We start from the raw sequence: 18,393 nt of genomic DNA on the forward strand, positions 1-18,393 counted from the left end.
TTCGTTTACCTTGAACAGATGTGGTGCTTTTTTTTATTTGGGGAGAGGTGAGGTCTTCTGGTCTTCCACCTTTCTGTTCTGTAGATGTTCAATGTCAACCCCCAGGATACATTAAATACAGACTGTGCTCTGGTATTGTGCCATGAGGTTTGGCCCCTGTGCCTTGTCATTACTCATGAGAAATTCCCCCTTTCTGGAAGAGCTGCAGGCTTTACTGTACATGTGTTGCTTCCTACTCTGTTCTTCCTAGCTGTGTTAAGCATCCCGTTTCTTTCTAAATATTAGTGGGATTTTTGTCAAGAGTTTGGGACAAGTGAGAGAAAAGGAGTTAGGCTGATGATGGGGAATGCAAGTAGAGATGTGATGTTAAGAGTCTTCATGGACTAGAGAGCGAGAGAGAGAGAGGGGAAAAGGAATTAATTCTTATGAGTAAGATGGGGTGGAGTGCACATGTGACACTAACTTGTTAGTAAAATGGGTGGGATTGGTGGAGTGCCAGCATTAATTATTTACTTTATACCCTTCCTGTAACTATGAGATTAAAAACAGGCCTCTTGTATAGGACACAACTGAGAATAAGGAAAAACAAGCTGAGTGGTACTTGCCAAGGAGAAATGCTGTGAGAAAGCATCTGCCTGCCTTCTAAGTGAAGAGAAAGAGGGGAGAAGAAAAGACTGAGGGGGTAGCCCCAGTGAGCTAAATAGGTAAAAGGTACTGGAGAGGAAATTGGACAGACTAGTCTTGTTTACTCTGGGTGTGTAGAAGTACTGGTGACTGTACTGTCTGATTGGGTCTCCGGTCCACTCCCATGGAGAAAGAATTGTCTTGACAAAGAAGTGGGAGTGTGTGGAGTAAAGAGTAAGTGAAATAAATAAGAACAGAGATCAGGAAACCAAATGCAACCAAAAGAAAAAATGCGTGGTGGGAACGGGATTTGGGGACAGTTGGGAACGGAAGATGAAAAGTCTTTAAAAAGCAGATACAGTATTAGGTTGTTGTATCTGGGTTTGGTTGGTTGGTGTTTTGTTTTGGGTTGTTTTTTTTTTTTTTTTTGGCTGCCAGTTCCTGGAGCATTGCTTGAGTACTAGTAGTTCAAATGAAAAGTGAAAGTAAAGTAATTAAATCAGGAATAATTTTTTTTTTAATATGGACTGACTTCCTATGAAGTAAATTTATAGTTGAGGAAAACAATGAGCAAAACTGGGAACTACTATAAAATAAATATATGAATTACTTCCTTGGAATTACTTAGTGAAAAGTGATCTGGGAAATACAGGGAGCTAAAGATGGAATTTTTTTTCTTAAATTTAAGGGAAAGGAAAGAGTCTACTAAGATAAAAGCATGAGGAAAATTTGACTACAATGGGAATAATGGAATTTGAAAACTGAAATAAGAGGTGTTTAGATGAGAGGTTGAGTGTGGATTCAGTCTTTTCTTTTTTTCTTTTCCTTCCCTGAATACAGTAGGGAAAATGAAGTGCTTCTGTGATTAAATGACATTGCATCAGGGTAAGTCATTAGAATCCATTAGCTTGTTTGTATAAGGGCTCAGGCCTTTGCTTCTAAATCCAGTTGGGAGGAGGAAATACAGGCCTTTGGATAAGGAAGGTAAATGAGCTATAATTAATGCACAAATTATAATGTTTATCTTCGAGAGGATGGAGTCCCTTTTTTCTAAATAAAAAATTTTCTGCTGGTCAGCTACTTGGACTGTATGCACTTACACTTGGATCCCTTCTCCCCCTACCCAGTTTTACTTTGTTATGTAGGCTTGAGTGAAATGTAGCACTTGACAAGACTGGTGATAACAGAATTCCTGACAATCCTTTCTGCTTTTCAGTGTTGGAAGCACTGAAAGCCGAACTCAAAGAGTTTTGGCTGGAGAATACAAGAAAGATGCAGACTAGAATTTAGTAAAACTTCTGCGTTAGGTATGCAATTCAACAAGGATCCACATGTAGGTAATTCTTAATTTTGGGCTTTGTGATGTGGTAATGAGCGATCTAGCTCTTATCTGGTGCTGCTGTTGTGCTGATCTAGCTTCCAGTAAGCAGTTTACTCCCTGAAATCTGGCCTCCTTTCCCTTCCGGCTTATTACACCTCATGCATAAGATTTCCACTGTAGTTGTGTTTGCCTGAGGGCACCAATCGAAATGAGTTGTTGTCTACACTGAACTATTTCCTCCTCACATAATAACCATGAAACCAACTTAGCAAGCAAATAGGGCTGGGAGAGCTATGTAATGGATCCCTTTTACAGACAACAATGAACGGAGGTGGTCTGAGAGGAGGAATGTCAGTCAGCATGAGCACAAAACATCACTCTTCAAATTCTCTTCAGCCTCTTCCTCAAACTTTTTAAAGCTGTTGCCCTGTTCCTTGCTGGATGAAGATGAGAACAGGAGTGGGAGTGAGAACTTAGTAAAGCAAGCGCAGTTCTGGAAGCCAAGTCATGGCCAGCAAGCCCCATGCTATGCAAAGAGAGACATCTGCTAGTGGTTTTCCCAAGAGGGAAAGTTGAATAAAGGCAGGATCGGAAAAAGCCAGTCTTGATCTTAACTTCACAGGAACATTTTGATGTCTTGTTTTCCTGTAGCTCCACATCATATTACAAACTGTATGCTGAGAGATTTAAGCAAATTTTCTAAATGTCAGGGGTGATAAAATACTGAGCAGGTCAGTTTTTCTTTTCTTTTGTTGTGCTCAGACCAGGTCTTTGGTTGCTAATCACAGTTTATAATACTTGTATTGGCCCAGCCTGCTCAAAGTAGTGTTTAATAACTCTGGTTAGACTCTGCTGAGGGATGGCTGAACAGCACTTCATGGAGTTTCCATGCCAGCCTTTTCAAAATATTTAGTCTGTTTTCATTTGTCAGTGAAAACACTTGTACCATGTCTAACATCTCACTGAACAAGGTGAGTTGGACCTAAGCTGGTCTTTGTGTGTCAGCCTTCACTTCAGGGTCTGCTAACCTTTATGTAAGTACAGAACAAAACTGTGTGATCTCAAATTTTGCTCTGTTTTCCATATTTGTGTATTATTGCAGTTATCTTTTTTTCTGTAAATTGCCCTCCTGCCAAAAGACTTCAGACCATGAGTTATGCGCTTATAACTCAGCACCCTTCCCTGCTGTGGGGGCTGGGGTACTTGGCAGCATGCAGCATCTTTGCTTTCTGAGGAACTGTGGAGGGAGGCCTTAAAACTTGCCCATGTAAGTTTATAGCCCAAATTTTCTGTTCAGGTCAGCAGCAGCATGTCTGGTATGTGTTATGATCACAGAGGCCTGACAAGTGTCACTCAGTTCTGACCTTAGCTGTATTGGGATGTCAGTTTTGCGGTGGCACAAAGGGAATTCATTCAGCCCCGAAGGACAACGAAGAGATGGGATGTCCGCTTTTGGGATGTCTCCTGTTGCTGTTGGTTGAGTTCTGTACAGTTACTGATCTTAGGTCAGGCCCTTCTCTCCGTCTTACCCTGCTCTCTTCTGAGAAGGGGATTCATATGAATACATACTGAATTTCCTGTCAAAGATTTATCAAGATAGAAATTTGCACAATCTCAAATTTTATAGAGAGAAAATTCCCAATCAGTCTTCTGATTTCTAGGCTCCTTGACTTACCTCTGCTTCTTCAAGCAGTGACCTGCATTACTCTTTCCAGTCTTTGCTGCTGAGCTCCCTATCTAAATGCATCCATCTTTCTTGCCTTCTTGTTGTCATCATGTTGTTGTCCCCTCTATCCTGTGTTGTCTCAGCTGTTGGTGGAGATGAAGTGCCTCCCTCTCCAGTAAACCCCAAGGTTTACTGAGAAACAGAAACACCTCTTTGGAGTCACTGGAATGATTGGATATTCCCCTCTAGCAGGTGGATTTTGGTTTCCTGAATAGTCTTAAGGTACTTGATTTTTGTGGCTTCATGTTCAGTGACAGACCCTTGGACTATGGGGGAAAGAGTTTGGACAGTGTTCACTGGGAATTCACCTGGGAATTCAGCCTTTAAAAAACCCCAAAATCACTGACTTCTATCAGAGCCTGATGCAAACCGTTTCAAACAGTGGAGTAAGTGGGGAAAAAAAGTGCTGAGCTGCAAATCAAGCTGTAAACTTTATGGTTTGAAGTTAGCTTTTCTACTGTCACTGTCATTGTCATTTTTTAAACAAAACTGCTCTGGGCACATTTGGAGAGAGTTTCTACAAGGGTTAAAAATAATCCCTAAATATCCCATGTTAGCTTTTAAAGCCGAGCGCTGCAGCTTAGTATTGTATTTTTATGTCCTTTTCCCCTCTTCCTCCATCCCTCTGGCTAAATTTTGACTGAATTCTGCTTTTTGCTGCTTCTGCTGCGTGAGGGGGTTGTACATGATTCATTCATTTGTGTTTCCTTGTGTCATGTGTCATCTGTTTTTTTTCCCCACTACGCCTACCACCACCACTGATATTCTTACTCCTTCAGAAAAGTCAATTATCTCATGATGGTCTGAATTTTGTGTTTTCTGGGGACACCACACATGCGTCATGCCAGCAGACCAGCAAGAGTGCATGTGTGATGAGTATCTGAAAACCCTCTGTAAAACCTGTGACTTCCTTTTAAGAAGACAAGCCTTTCATTTGTACAATAAAATTGAGTTGTAACTTCAGAAAACAGTGTCATCCTTTAAGCCACCTGTTTCCTGTTTTCTTACCTCTAGGATCACTCAGTTTCTTAATGTTTTCATTGTATTTCATGCTCTTACTTTCCTGGTATCCTGTAACATTAGACTGTTAGCTGTTATGATAGAGCTGGAGACAGTTGTGGGATTTATGTTTGGTCTATATAACTACTCAGCCAAGTAGGGAGGCTAGCATCTGTCAAGTCTTTACAGAAATCAAACCTGGAAGCTCATCTTGTGAGTAGAGGCAAGATTAAAAATATCCAAATTTAGACCAAAATTTTACTGAAATTTGAAATATTCTTCAGTACGTTATTGAAGAAAACAGAAGCACGTTTGTGTACCTAGAGACCCCTTGTGTTTTTTCTTTTTTCAAAATCTGCATCATGGTTTGCAATTCTTATTGTCCCATATTCAAGCATATACAAATGCTTTAAAAAAAAGGGGGGGGGGGTGTGGACATGACATAAAAATCCCCACTACAGATATTGCAAAAGCTTTCAGGTAAGCAACAGCCAGGGTAGGAAATAATAGTCTAAGCTGAAGGAACAAATGACCCCTTGCTAAGATGGATCCCTTGTTATGCACAGTGTGAAGTGTGAGGGAATATTTTTTGAAGATGTAAAACCAAAGGGCTTTGTCTGTTTTACTTTCCCTTCAATCTTTCTGGTACGTGAGGAAACAGACTTCTGCTTTAGACGTAGGTTTGGCAGCTGCCCAAGAGACTAAGAGAGAAAATTTCATGATCTTGTTGGTTGTTGACTACTTTGCTTATGCAAAAATAAATGCCCGAGAGGGCAGTGAATTGTTCTGTTTTTCTTCCTACTACAATCTATCCTACTTGGTTTTGATACAATCCGAGGTGCTCAGCAAAAATACTAATGACATTTAGATTAAGATAATGATGAACATCATTATCAAAAAAGTTGAAACCTAAGCCATGCTTTAAGATACCTAGAAATTGGATGAGTTTCAAGAGAGGCAAGCTGCACAATGTAGCTTTGCTTGTGCCTTTCAGTTTTCAGAGAGGTTCCTCGTTGGAACTAGTCTGATAATTTATTCTTGTTATTAGAGCTGTCATCTGTTCTCTGTATAAATATAACCTGGATTGTTCTAACTTACACTCTGAGTTAGAGTGTAAGTTAGGAAGAGCTGTATTGGGCCAAACCAAGGCTAGATTGGTCCTTCAAGCCCCTTGGAGGAAGCCAAAAATGCTTCTGGTAGCTCGAGAGCGCCTTTTTTTTTTTTTTTTTTTTTTTTTTTTTTAAACTTTACTGCATGCTCTGGCAAAGAACTCTGCGACATAATTATATGCTGTATGAAAATTCAGTATCTGGAACTTGAAGAATGAGAAAATCATTAGTCAGCCGTCTCCTCCCTCCCCTCGCAATTTGGAGTGGACACAAGTACTAATGCCCCTTCCTTATCAAAGCCAGAAATCTGCACCTAAAAGCTTGAAGAATTTACTTGAGCAGTACAAACTTGCTTCTTGCTCTGATTGCTGAGACTCTTAGGATCACAGGTCTCAAAACAGGGTCTTTGAGCAAAACACAGTGTTGTGTGAGAACTGGTATGTATGTATAGTATACTATGCTGTTCTCCTGCATCTTCTATGCCTACTCAGTAAAAGCCTGCAGTGCTACTGAAGCACTCTTGGCATGGAGGAAAACATGCACTGAGAGAGATGTTGCCCCCTGAGAATCTATATGGCATGTGAATTTGGCACGAAGGGTATCTTTATTTTACTATCTATATCTTTTTTTGGAATGGACCATCCCCAGTGGGTGTTGGTGGTACAGCCATCAGTGACATAACTTAAACCTGGTGCCCTTGTGATCTTTTAGTAACAAAGTGTAACAGGAAAAATTGAAAGTTTTATAGGTAGTCAGTTATCGGTTACACAACGCATTGAACAGAGCTTTATTTCCTCCATGAAGTATACCTTCATGTGATTTGTGTCAGCGGTTCTTACTGGATGCTGGCTATCCATTTATTCTCCTCTAGCTTCTTGATTTTTAATTACTGTCCTTTCTTCCTCACAGGAAAGCAAGATAAACCATTTTAGCTACAAGTGAAAGAATATTAAGTGCGAGAAAACTGGGTTCAGAGCTGTCGGAAACAGAATGCCACAGTAGGGGCATTATGGAGGAGTTGTCTCTGGGCCTCTAATTGAAGCATCTCAAACTTTTTCAAAATATTCACATTTAATCTAACTTTGGAGCTGATTTCCTACTATTTGCTACATCAAAATTGCATTTGCATATGCTGAAATTTGTCATATTTTCCAGCTCTCGTGTGTTGCCTGAGCCATACTGTGTAATGCAGTTGCAGCTGTCTGCTATAAAGTTTCCCTGCTCAAGGAGAAGTGAAATATGTGCCTGTGTCTTGGGAGGAGGAACTGGCACGGACCCAGCGTAGTGATTCTCAGATGATGCCTGGTCCTTTATCCCACTTTCCAGGCAGTTCCAGCACACGTGAGGGTCCTCTCACATGTGCATGTGCTTTTCCCCTACTCTGAGTGTGGTTTAGGGCAGGAGAGAGTGTGGACCTCCTGGTCCTGCTCTCAGTTGGGTAGTTAAGAGTGTAATATCCTTTCCCCTGGTTTATTTTCTCTTGTTCTCAGGTGGTCTGTTTTGGATTTTCCCTGTTTTAGGATGTTTGTCGTATGCGGCTGGTGTTTAATGCCAGAGAAATCTGAATCATTTACTCAGGGTAATTAATACTGACCTAATTACATGGATGAGTTTCGCACTGAAATTTTTAATGGTACTTAATAATTAGAAGAGTTCTTAATTCCCCACCTCTATGATTCAGTCTTTTGCCTTTCGTGCCTCCAAAGAACAAGGGCACTTGATGAAATGAATTCCGTGTTTATTTTGTGTTGGGTAACTCTCTGAGTCCCTGTGCCTGCTGCCTGGAGAAGGAAGGGAAGTTGCTGCAGTTTAACCTCTCTGCAGAGAAAGCTGTGGAGCGGTTAAATTCAGCAACGCTATATTGTCCCTCATCTAAACCAGGAGAGGACATCAATGAATTTTGATCTCTGTAGGAAATTGCAGAGGTCAAATGGGGATAGGGAGACTCACAGACTACAGCTTTGTCCATGGCTGTTGTGCACAGCGCAGCTTTCTGTTCAGGAAATCCTTAAGCCGTGTTCGCTAAACGGGAAGTATGCTAGAGAAGATACATCTTTATATGCCATCCTATTTACATCCATCCCCAAAGTGTCTGTCTAGAGAGGAGGCTCCTACGTAACCTGGTAGAGTTATCCTTTACCTTCTTAACTGATGAATGTGCAGGGTTGTGTCCTAAAGCACTGGAGAAGCCCAAATGATAAAGACATCACCTCTCCCAGTTTTACCAGGCTAGGGAAAAAAGTGTTAGAGGCCAGCATGATTTCAGACCTACGTCACGCCTGTAATAAAGCAGTTGCGCACTTCAACCTGCAATCCAGCCGGGCAAGAACAGTGCTGCACCCAGTCTCACGTAGATCAGCTGAAGCGGTAAATGATGGACTTCACCCACTGCACTCCTCTTGCCAGCTGAGGCTTGCCGTGCTCCTCTGCAGAGGAGAGGGGGAAGGAGGGTATATAAACAAAGATGAAAAAGCTCGTTGTGGGAGTGTTTTTGTAAACGGAAGGCCTGCAGTTTGCGGAGGGGCAGCCAGGGTTGTCAGAGCTGGAAGGATTTCATGGTCAAGGGCAAACCAGGAGCTGCAGGCAGGAACCTTGGCCCACTCCTGCATCCCAGGAAAAACCTGGTGGGAAACTGATGCAGAGAAACAGAGTGGCTTTTTTTTCCCTGGGTCTGTATCTCTTCCGTGATTTCAAGTGAAGCACAGTGGTTTCAAAAACACTGTGGATAGCTTATTTCTAGATACAATATATGTTTACATCTTGCATGTCTCCAGAGGCTAAACAACTGCCAGAATACCCATGTGGCTGTAGTTCTGTGAGGGTGAGCAGATAAACATGGTGCTTTGGGGCTGACGTTATTGTTTCTACCCCTAGAAGGGAGATCCATGCAATGAAAGGGCCAAAATTGTGCAAAAGAAAAATGCTACAACCAGCATTTCATTTAGTCACTCAGCATCTGCTTAAATACACAAGTGCTGCTTTAACATGATATTAAACATCCCTCGAGCCTACTTGTCTTTAAATTCCCCCTGTGTTTCTTCCTTTTATTTCTGGACTGTTCTGAATATCCCAGTGTCTGGAATTTGTCTTTTATAATGATATATAGTGTAGCATGATGCTAGCCTCTACTCCGGGGAATTTTTGTTCATGTTAAGATTTGAAAATCTTTATAAACACACCCTTGGAGGAGAAATAGTCTGGTATTTAAGAAACAGGATAAAGAGTTAGAAGAGCTCAGTGCTCTCACCAGCTGTGTCATATCCTCCTGGGCTGGTGTTCGGGGGAAAAAAGGATAACCTCTGAAACTCAGCTCCAGGATGCTTCTGCACTGACTCATGGAGCTACTGTGGAGGAAAAGAGCATCTGAGATGTGCTATATAAATATATCTAAAAATTCAGTGAACAGCTTTTGTCCCTAACCACTCAGGCTCTCAGGAAAGATTTGAGGCGCACATACTTTTGAGAAAAGCCAAATGCTCTGTAACAGAAATCAGACCTCTGTTATTTGGACAGTCCTTCTTGCTCACCATCTTGAGTCCTAGGAAGGTGAATACAGGGCAGTTTCTTACAGGAACCAAGATGATCTTCAACGTATTCATGCTGAACTGGAGGTGAGCAGTGGGATGGGACAGCTTGCTCATGACATTAAGTTTTTGAGGGTGGTGGTGGTGGTGGTGATGAGGACATCGGCAGTCTGGGAGGAGTTCAGAAGGGCTGTAGGAGGTCAAGTAAAATGGGAGGTAGACATGAAGGAAGATAGGTGGAAGACAATACAGTGGGGGGAGAAAGTATTGTAATCTGGTGCTGCTCTGGAGCAGGATCTTGGGGTTGCTGTAGGTAGCGGTGGGTTGTGGTCAAAGCCCATCACAAACCAAACATGGCAAGGAAAGCGATAGAGTACATCTTTATGGTACTCTAAATCCACGGTCTATCTGTATCTTCATTAGTGCACACAGTTCAGGTTTCCTCATCTAAAAAGGACAGAGGAGAACCACAAAAGGTGCAGAAGGAGACAACAACGATCCACACTGAGCAGGTTCATTCTTAGGAACAGTTATGTGAGGTACGACTCACAATTTGGAAAGAAATGACTGAAGAGGGGCATGCCAGAGGTCTACAAAATCATGAGTGGCCTGGAAAAGCAAGAAGTGGGTGTCTTCAAAGGGAGCCACTTGAAGCCAGAAGCACAGCAAAAAGCAATGAGTTTTTTACACAGCAGGCAGTGGATTTGTGGAGCTCCCTGTCCGAGGATTTTTGGATGCTCAAAATTTACACAGGCTCAAGAGGAAACTGAGCAAGTACTTGAAAAAGGGAGTCTGCTTCAGGAACACAGTGTGTTTATGTGGCAGGTGTCAAATCTGGCTCAGAAGGCCCCTGTGCTGAAACCAGTTGAAGGCAGGAGAGCACTTTGGGGCAAATATCTTACGTGGTTGTCTTGTTCTTGCTCTTCCCTGGTCGTTTGCTCATGATTGCTGTTGGAGGCGAAGCCAGTGGGCTAGATGGACCATGGCCTTACCTGGTGCTGGTTCCTATGTTCATGTCCAGTAGTGTTGTCAGGAGTTGGCCCAAAAATCGTTGTTTTCTTCTTAGACGAAATTCCTAGCAATTACCAGCAGTACAACATGCAGGAACACCAACTCTGTAATAACTGCACAGAAGATAATTATTTTCCTCATTTTCACAGCAAGCCATTGCATGTAGGCAGCGCTCATTTACTAACTCTTTGTTGTCTTAATTTTGAAGAGACTCCCCGAAAAGACAGTCCTAAAGCCCAGGCTTTTGAAGCAAGGGTAACCGGCTCTGTGGACAACTTGCCAGCTTCTTGAGCGAGAAGAAGCGAGTGGAGAAAGAGAGGAAGCTGGTGTCACCTCAGTGGTGGTTGTGCTCATTGCTCACATGTCTACTATTAACCTAATACTTGAGGTTTATGCTTTGGTTATTGCTCCTTCCTTCCACAGGAGACTGTCCCCTTAGAGAAAGGAGTAAATGTCATTTCTCAACCATTTTTGCTGGCTGTGAAACCACCTGGGAAGGAAAGGCCACTTGGAAATTGGTGGGTGTTTTGCCCTGATGCCTGCAGGCGTGGGGTGGACAGGATGGGCAAGCTGCCCTGCCCCATGGCAATGCTCCTTGCCTCTCACATAGGCTTCTGCTGCTCTGTCCACCTGTGTCCTTGTCCGCTGACCACCGGAGCACCCGCTGTTGTCCTGGATGGAGATGGTTGGGCAGACACCACAGCACTAGCTTTTACACTCACTTTGCATCGTGGACAAGTTTTCACTGGGACGAGTGCCTGCTCGGTGAGGAACTTTAAGCTGGATTTCTCCGTGGCTGTACAACACAAACCCAGCTGGGGACGAGCCTGGCAGGGGGGAGCTGGGGCTGAGCCACCAGCCAGAGCTCAGGGAGTCCAACGAGGGGGGACTTGGCAGAGAAACCAGCCCAGGGGAGCGAGGGAGGGCTGGGAGTGAAGAGGCTTGTGTGATATCAAGTGTATCTCTCTTGCCAGAGGGATTTACAGCATGGCTGGAGGCAGGGGAAGATATTTAAGGCTGTTTGAGGTCACTTGACCTCACAGCTCCATTGCTGAGGTTTTTTGCAGAGGCTGGGGCGTTCAGACGCAGGTTGTCTTCCAAACCAGTGATGCCCTGACCGAATCACATTGTCCCCAGATGCTGGTGTGATGGAAGCTGAGGGTTTGCCTGGCAGTCCCAGTCCAGTGGAGCTGGAGGGCTGAAGCGTGCTGGGGGGACAGGAGCAGGTGCTGTGTGCTCGGACCCCCTTCAAAGCCAGGGAGGTGTGGGCAGAGCAAAGCCTTGGGTGGGCTTCAAGTCTTAGGGGACACATTTGAATAAATTATTTCAACAAATGATTGTCTCTAAACCCTCCCCCTCCAACCAACAGTGCTGGCCTTACAGTAAAGTTTAGATTTGAGACTGCAAGTCTTTTCCTATATATATAAAAAAAATTCCTATCTTCTGATTTTACTCTATTAGGGCAAAATGCTGCATAGAGAATCCTATTTACAGGCACAAGGCAGCTGCTTTTCATTAGGATCATTTGCCATAAGCCGGGCTGTTGAAATACTTCTGCATTTAAAGAATGCAGTCGACTCTCCCAGCCCCTCTGCTCCACAGTTAGCATGCTGCTGGGGTGAGGGTGGCGGTGGGCGAGCTGTTTCCAGCCAAACTGGGGCTGGAGACCTCAAAAGCCTTCAAGTTGTACAAACCCCGCAGCACCCAGCTGAGCACAAATGCCCCAACCGGGGGCATTTTTCATCAGTGCTGGTGGCTGATAGACACTAGTGAGCCTCGGTTGGGGATACAAATACATAAAAATATGTATATATGCGTTATTGGATGAATTGACCTCTGCAGAGTTACCTCTTGCACAAGATCTTCCCCGGCCCGGCATGGATGGCTGATGGGAGCAGCCTCCTCCATGGCAGTGCAGGCACTCGCAGCCCGATTGCTTTGAACAGAGACCCAGAGAAGTGGGGCTCAAGCTACCATTTTACAAATACCCTTTCCAAGTATGTCTTTCATTAGCTTTTAAAATTTCATTTTAATTTTCAAAGCCATGAAGGACTGAGATGTTTGCTTGGTCTATTTTTTTTTTTTTTTTTTTTTTAACCAACCATCACCCTGGTTTACTCCAGGTGGGATTTTTCTTTTCGGTTGGGGAATCACTGAGGCCACTGGCAGTCATTCAGCTAATGCAAGCTGTCACTCAGCTGGGTTTTTGCTCCTGAGTGCCTGCACAGCCCAGCTGGCCAGGAGAGTGGGGAAGTGTTGCACACTGGCTGTCATCTTTAACATCTGGATTCCTTCAGGTGAAGTCATTAGCAGAAGTAAAAGGAGAGTTCAGGCTGAAAGGAGGGGAAATTCCCCTTTGATAGCTCTTCCAGTCTGTTGTTTGAGGACATTCACATTACTGGCATGGCCATTTGAATGTCCTGCTGGAGGAACTGGATGTGTTTCTGACATTCTCTTGAAGAGCTGATGTGTGGTGGGGTGATGCTAGGGATGGTGGCCGGTGCCAGTGTGGACCCAGTCATCATCACCCCTGTGAGCACACGCAAAGCATCTGGGATTTAGACCTTTCAGAGTGAGCTTATGTCTGCCTTGAAATCAGGCAGAGTTTTGCCACCGGCTTCGTTGAACACCCTCGGTGCATGCAATGGGTTTCTTCTGAGCAGCCCATTCCCCAAGGGGTTTCCACCAAAATATCCAACTTTTGGCTGAAGCTGGAAGCATGGTGACTCGTACTTAGGTGGTTTCCAAAGAGGTGCTGCCAGACATGATATTTGGGAGCCATTTGCTCCCTGTGCGGAGCAGTAACAAGGATCCATCTCTTTTATTGGCTTTGATGTTGCAGTCTGTCGGTGGCTCTGTCGCATGGGCGTATGGAGCAGCATTTCCTGCAACCTTTCAGAGCTGCGTTTTGTCCTCATTTTTATGATTTGTTTGTTGGATTTTCAACATTTCTCTTTGCTTCTTCTCCACATTAAAATCTTCAGCAAGAGCAGCAAGCAGTATCTCTGTACCAGGAATAACATTGTTCTCCAGAATCACACGCAGTTAGAGGCATTAAAGGGAAAAGCAGTGACACATTCTTGATTTGAACTTTTGCACTGTTTCTTAAACCGCTTCCTGACTGCAACATCATCCTCAAAGCATCAGTTTCTTTGCTAGCATCGCGGGGGCTTTTCACACCCCAGCAATTCCTGCTGCCTTCCTCCAGCACCTTCCAGTCCCAGTTTCGGTACATGCCCAGCGAAGCTGGTGGCAGCAGCAGCATGTTGGAAATGAAACCTTTCCCCATGCAGAGAGTCGCAAGAGTCACTGCCAGACTCCCGGAGTAGCTGCTGACTGTGGTGGGGCCAAAGGAGATGGGAAGAGAGGCGGTTATCATCCCGGATAAAGCAGATTTGAAAGCATCTGGTGTAGACAAGCGCCGTGCATCAGGTCGCTGCCTCTGCCTTCAAAGCCTTTTGGCCATGCACATCTGTGTGCGGGGCGATGAGAATCCCCTGCAGAGCCCACTGCCAGTCCTTGGTCACCACCACTACCTCGGTGCACACATCTGGTCAAGGTTTCAGCAGCGTGACCCCATCCCTGCCTACGCACTGTGACCATCAGAAGCAAGCACATGTGTAACAGACCTTGCTGAGAAGACAGGGTGCGTATTAACCTGGGGTAGATGGGGAGCTTGTCTAACCAGGGCTGTGCAGGTCCATCCAGGGCTTCAGGAAAATATCTCCTCTAGGGCCTCATCTTCACGGAGTGTTTTGCTATGATACCAGGCAGGCTTGCCAGCCCTATGCATGGCTGTGATGGGTCAGTCTTTTTGCAGACCAGCACATCACCCCGGCCATGCTGGCTTGAAACAGGGGTAACCCGATACAAAGAGTGTCAGTCTGCACTGAGCCTGCGCCAGGGTCAGGAAAGGACCTGCGCAACCCCTTTGCACCCCATTCCCAAGCAGGCAGGGAGTAAACCACATCAATTTGGCCAAAGCCTTAGTGGCCTTTATTTTTTCTTTTTTCTTTTTTTTTCCCAGGTGTTTCAGCTTTTTTTTTTTTAATGGAGCAGTCAGGATTCCCCCCTGCCTCCCCCCCCCCCTCCCCCCCCCTCCCCCCCCCAGCTTTGCAATAATGAACCAACATGGAGAGGAACGGCAAAGGGTTGTGGCTGCCTCACACCCACGCATGCTGCTGCAAGAGAGCAGCGGGGAAGGAAACGTGGTGGAGGAGAGGGCATCTGGCCACCGAAAAAGCATGTTTCTCAGCACACGGATCTAGATACAGTCATCCTGAAAGTTTGGGGTGGGAGCTATCGCCTTGGTTCGCTATGCACCACTGTGCTGGCATCATGCCACCACCTTTCCGAGGCCAGGACAGGTTGTTTAAGGGCAGAAGGGAGCAATATAGCTCATTTTTTTGCTAGGCTGGGGAACTCCCCAAGGCACTGGGCTTTTCCCACGTTGGCAACGCCAACGCAGAGATATGAGGCTGTGTCTTCCCCTCCCCGGCAAACTCCCTGGACACAGTGGGAGGCAGCATGATGGTGAGCCAGGTCAGAAATGCTAGTTTTTGTTATCAGCTCTTGAAATGTAGTTGCCGCAGAGGAAACAGGCCCTGGTTTGGCTGTTGCCAGTGTCTCCTTTGGTGCTGCTGCTGCTTCTTGAGGCAAAACAGCCACACATAGATGTGCACAACAGAGGATGGACCCACCCGAGCAGGGCGGCTGCCCGGGGAGGACGGTGGACCCTTCTGGATGGGTATTCAGATAGAAATCTCCTCCAGCACTGTTTCCACCCCAGGAAACCCTAGGCAAGTCCCTTCTTCTGCCTACAGCTGCTGAAAACAGCAATTACCAGCAGAATAACAACCACTGCTGCCTCCACGGGGCTTGTTGCTCCCGGGTGGTTCAATTAGCGCTCGCTTGCATAAAGCAGGGGGGATAACGCTGCTCTCAACCTGCCTGCATCGTTGTTATTTTCATTTCTTTCCAGCAAAGCATCACTGCAGGATCGTGGCAAAAGGAGGGGATGCAGGAGCTCATCCTAACAACGGTGGCCCCTCCGTCTGGGTCCCCAGTGGTTCAGAGGTGATTTTCTACCGTGGCTGCTGGGAAGTGCAGCCCTGGGGGTTTTTTTGTGCCCAGCCACCATGTGAGTAAAAATATGAGTCATGATCCCGCAGCCTGTAAAATTGCTTTGGTCTCCCTGTTTCGGACAGTTGTTATTGATTATTTTTAGCTTTAAAAGGGGGCAGGGAGGAATGAGCTAGGACATGACTCCCCGCTGCTATTTCAGGGGATTTGTTAGGTTTGCAGCTGACTGCTGAGAGATTAATAGACAAACCCCAACCACTTTGGTATTGTGTGCTCTTTATTTTTAATATAAATCAGTTTTGCAGCGGTTTGCAGAAGGACACAAAGCTGCCTGCAGTCTGGGTTTCCTCCCACCAGAATGAACGGCCTGCCAGGCGTGTGGGTCAGTAGCCAGGGCACTGTCGCCACGGGGTTTTTGTTCTGCCTTACCTTCCTCCTGCTGCTTGGGATGTGCAGAAGGTGGGAACCGCTCTGGGAATGGGATGAGCCTGCCTGTGCCCGGATGGATGTGAGCCCTCCCAGGTCCTCCAGAGCTGGTCCTCCCAAGCAAGCCCTGGCTTGGGAACCTCCTGGGGTCAAAGGGATGGCCACCATCCCACTTGCCCACCATCATCTCCTATGTCTGGGGCAGAAGGGCAGCATCTGCCCCTGCCAGGAGAGACTTGGGGGGCATAAATCCCACCGGGGAGGGCACAGGGGCACAGGGAAGAGGCTCTGGTCCTGCCAGATGTTGCTTCTGGCATCTGTCTTGCCCCAGCCCTGGGCCTCCTCTCCGGCACCGCCAAGCAGAAATTACTGTCACTGTGGAGATGCCAAGACTGACTTTCTTTGATATCCTCCATCGCAGCCACAGGAGAGGAAACCTCCGCGGGGGATCCATCCTGAGCACGGGTTGGGATTTGGTCTGGAACAAGAAGGTTAAAAGAGAGCTGTACTGTCCCAGATCATGGGTTGATGTGACCCAGTGTCTGAAAACAGTCACAGTGGCTTACAGGGCTAAGAAACAAGATGTCTATGGAGAGAGTAACTTCCCTCCTGCCTTGCAAGAGCATTTATTGTGTCACACCCTCTGGACCATGAGACACTCGTGTCAAGCATCCGCTGGGCAATGTAGGTGCTGACCTGGGGTCTGCCCAGGCTGGGATCATGCCGAGGTGCTGAAGCCCTCTGCATCCTGGCTGTGTGGGCTGTTTGCTGTCCCCTGGCCACAGAGGAGCCGCACAGGCTCTCTTGGGGTGCTCTCATGGCTCTCCCTGAGCACCACAGGCACTTGTGTCATCCCCCTGGACCCCTAGTGCCCTGGCAGTCCTCTCCTGCTGGGGACACTCAGCCAAGCAATCTGGCTCGGCATCCTCAGATACTTGAAAACAGAGAAAAGGGCTGCTCCAAACATCTTTTGAACCGAGGAGCACCACCTGCATCTGGGCATCCCTCTCCAGACCCTTCCTGGGAAGCCTTCAGCCCCCTGGGGAGCCTTGTCTTCCTTGCTGGCTCAGCCGCATGGTCCTCGCTGCTCACCCTGCCCATCACCCTCTCCTCCGCTGCCTGGCTCGGTGGCACCTCCCATTCCCTCGGTGGTCCTCCCCCATTTGGGTTGGGTCTTTTTCGGTTGATTTGGTTTCCTCCTGAGGAGGACAAGCCCTGCCACAGCCCCATGGGTCATCCACGGCCATAGAGGGGGGTCCCATAGCAATTCAGCAATGTGTGTCCTTCCTTCCAGCCCCTTTGTGTTCGCCAGCCTCCTCGGTGGCTCCCGGCAGTGATTTTTGGCACCTGCCAGGTCAGCAGCTCCACTGAAAGCCTGGACTAAGGCTCAGGGAGGAACAAAAGGCTTCACCAATTTTAGGTGTGAATTTCTTGTGATGCCCTTTAAAACGGGTGATGGGGAAACACCAGAGCAAAGTGCCAATCCCCAGCGCTGCTGGTGGAGGAAAGGCTCGCAGACGGAGTGGTGTCAGGCTCATAACCAGAATAAGGAACGATCAAAGAGGAGAGGAGGTTGCCTCTGCCCACCGAAGTGGGGTGAGGGCTCCATTTTCTCCATCTTTTGGGATTCCCTGCAGAGTCCAATTCCCCATGTATTGCTGTGGGCACATGGGCTCACTTATAAACCTGCTTTCCCGGTGGAAAACTGGTCTTTGGAGCTATTAGCAGGGAAATACTTCCTTTGGTTTTTGAAAATAGTTCATCAGAGCAATGCTGAATTAACTGAGTGAAAAAAGGCTGAGCACAATGAAGCAGCGGTTCACACGTCATATGGGCAAGATGCATAAGCTTCTCAATTTTAAGAATATTTTGTTGAAAAACACTTCTGCAGGTATTTATTTCCATCATCTCTTTTAAAATGTGTTTTACTGCATGTTCTGGAGAGCAGCTCATTTGCCATCATGTTGCCGTGTTTTAAGCTGAAAGAGCTGGAAACCTCTTTTTTTTTGTTCCCATCAGGGCAGCGCGATGGCAGTGCTCGACCTCTACCACCAGCCCAAGCAAAACCGGCTCATAGCAAACATACCAGCCAAGTTTCAGATCATCATCTGAACTCAGCCATGGGCACAGAAATTGCTGGCTGGGGAGTGGCTCGGGGAAATCCCACTTCTTCTAAATAGAGGGAAGAGGACATTTCCCAAATCTCTGGTGGAGCCGCTCCTCCAGGAAAGCCCCGGCACGGGTGGGAAAACACCTCTTTTGAGAGGTGAGAAAGGTAAGGGGTGCGCGCGTCTGGTCAGTAACAAGGGTGGCGAACTTCTGAGGTTACTCCATAACTGGGTGCCGATACCCTGTGTGGAGAAGGGTGTTGGGTAACTGCTGTGTGTTTTTCCCTCCAGCGCTGCCCCGATTGCTGGGGAGGAAAGCCAGGCACGGGCATGGGAGGTGTCACCTCACACACATGCCCGCCGCCCCAGGGTGAATTTGCAGCTAGAAAAAACAGTATATTCCTACCAGACACAGACTTAGAAGTGTACTGATTTTCTCTTTGCCTTTTCATATTTTCCTTTT

The 18,393-nt window shown here is 46.4% G+C and overlaps 1 protein-coding gene across 1 annotated transcript in view; it reads left to right on the forward strand.

Annotated features, from left to right (window-relative positions):
• LOC142407573 (uncharacterized) overlaps window positions 1–18,393 on the forward strand; it is a 50,682-nt gene that overhangs the window by 22,403 nt on the left and 9,886 nt on the right. The window lies entirely within an intron of this gene.

The sequence above is a fragment of the Mycteria americana genome, chromosome 3 (genome assembly GCF_035582795.1).
Source record: "Mycteria americana isolate JAX WOST 10 ecotype Jacksonville Zoo and Gardens chromosome 3, USCA_MyAme_1.0, whole genome shotgun sequence".
Taxonomy (NCBI): Eukaryota; Metazoa; Chordata; class Aves; order Ciconiiformes; family Ciconiidae; genus Mycteria; species Mycteria americana.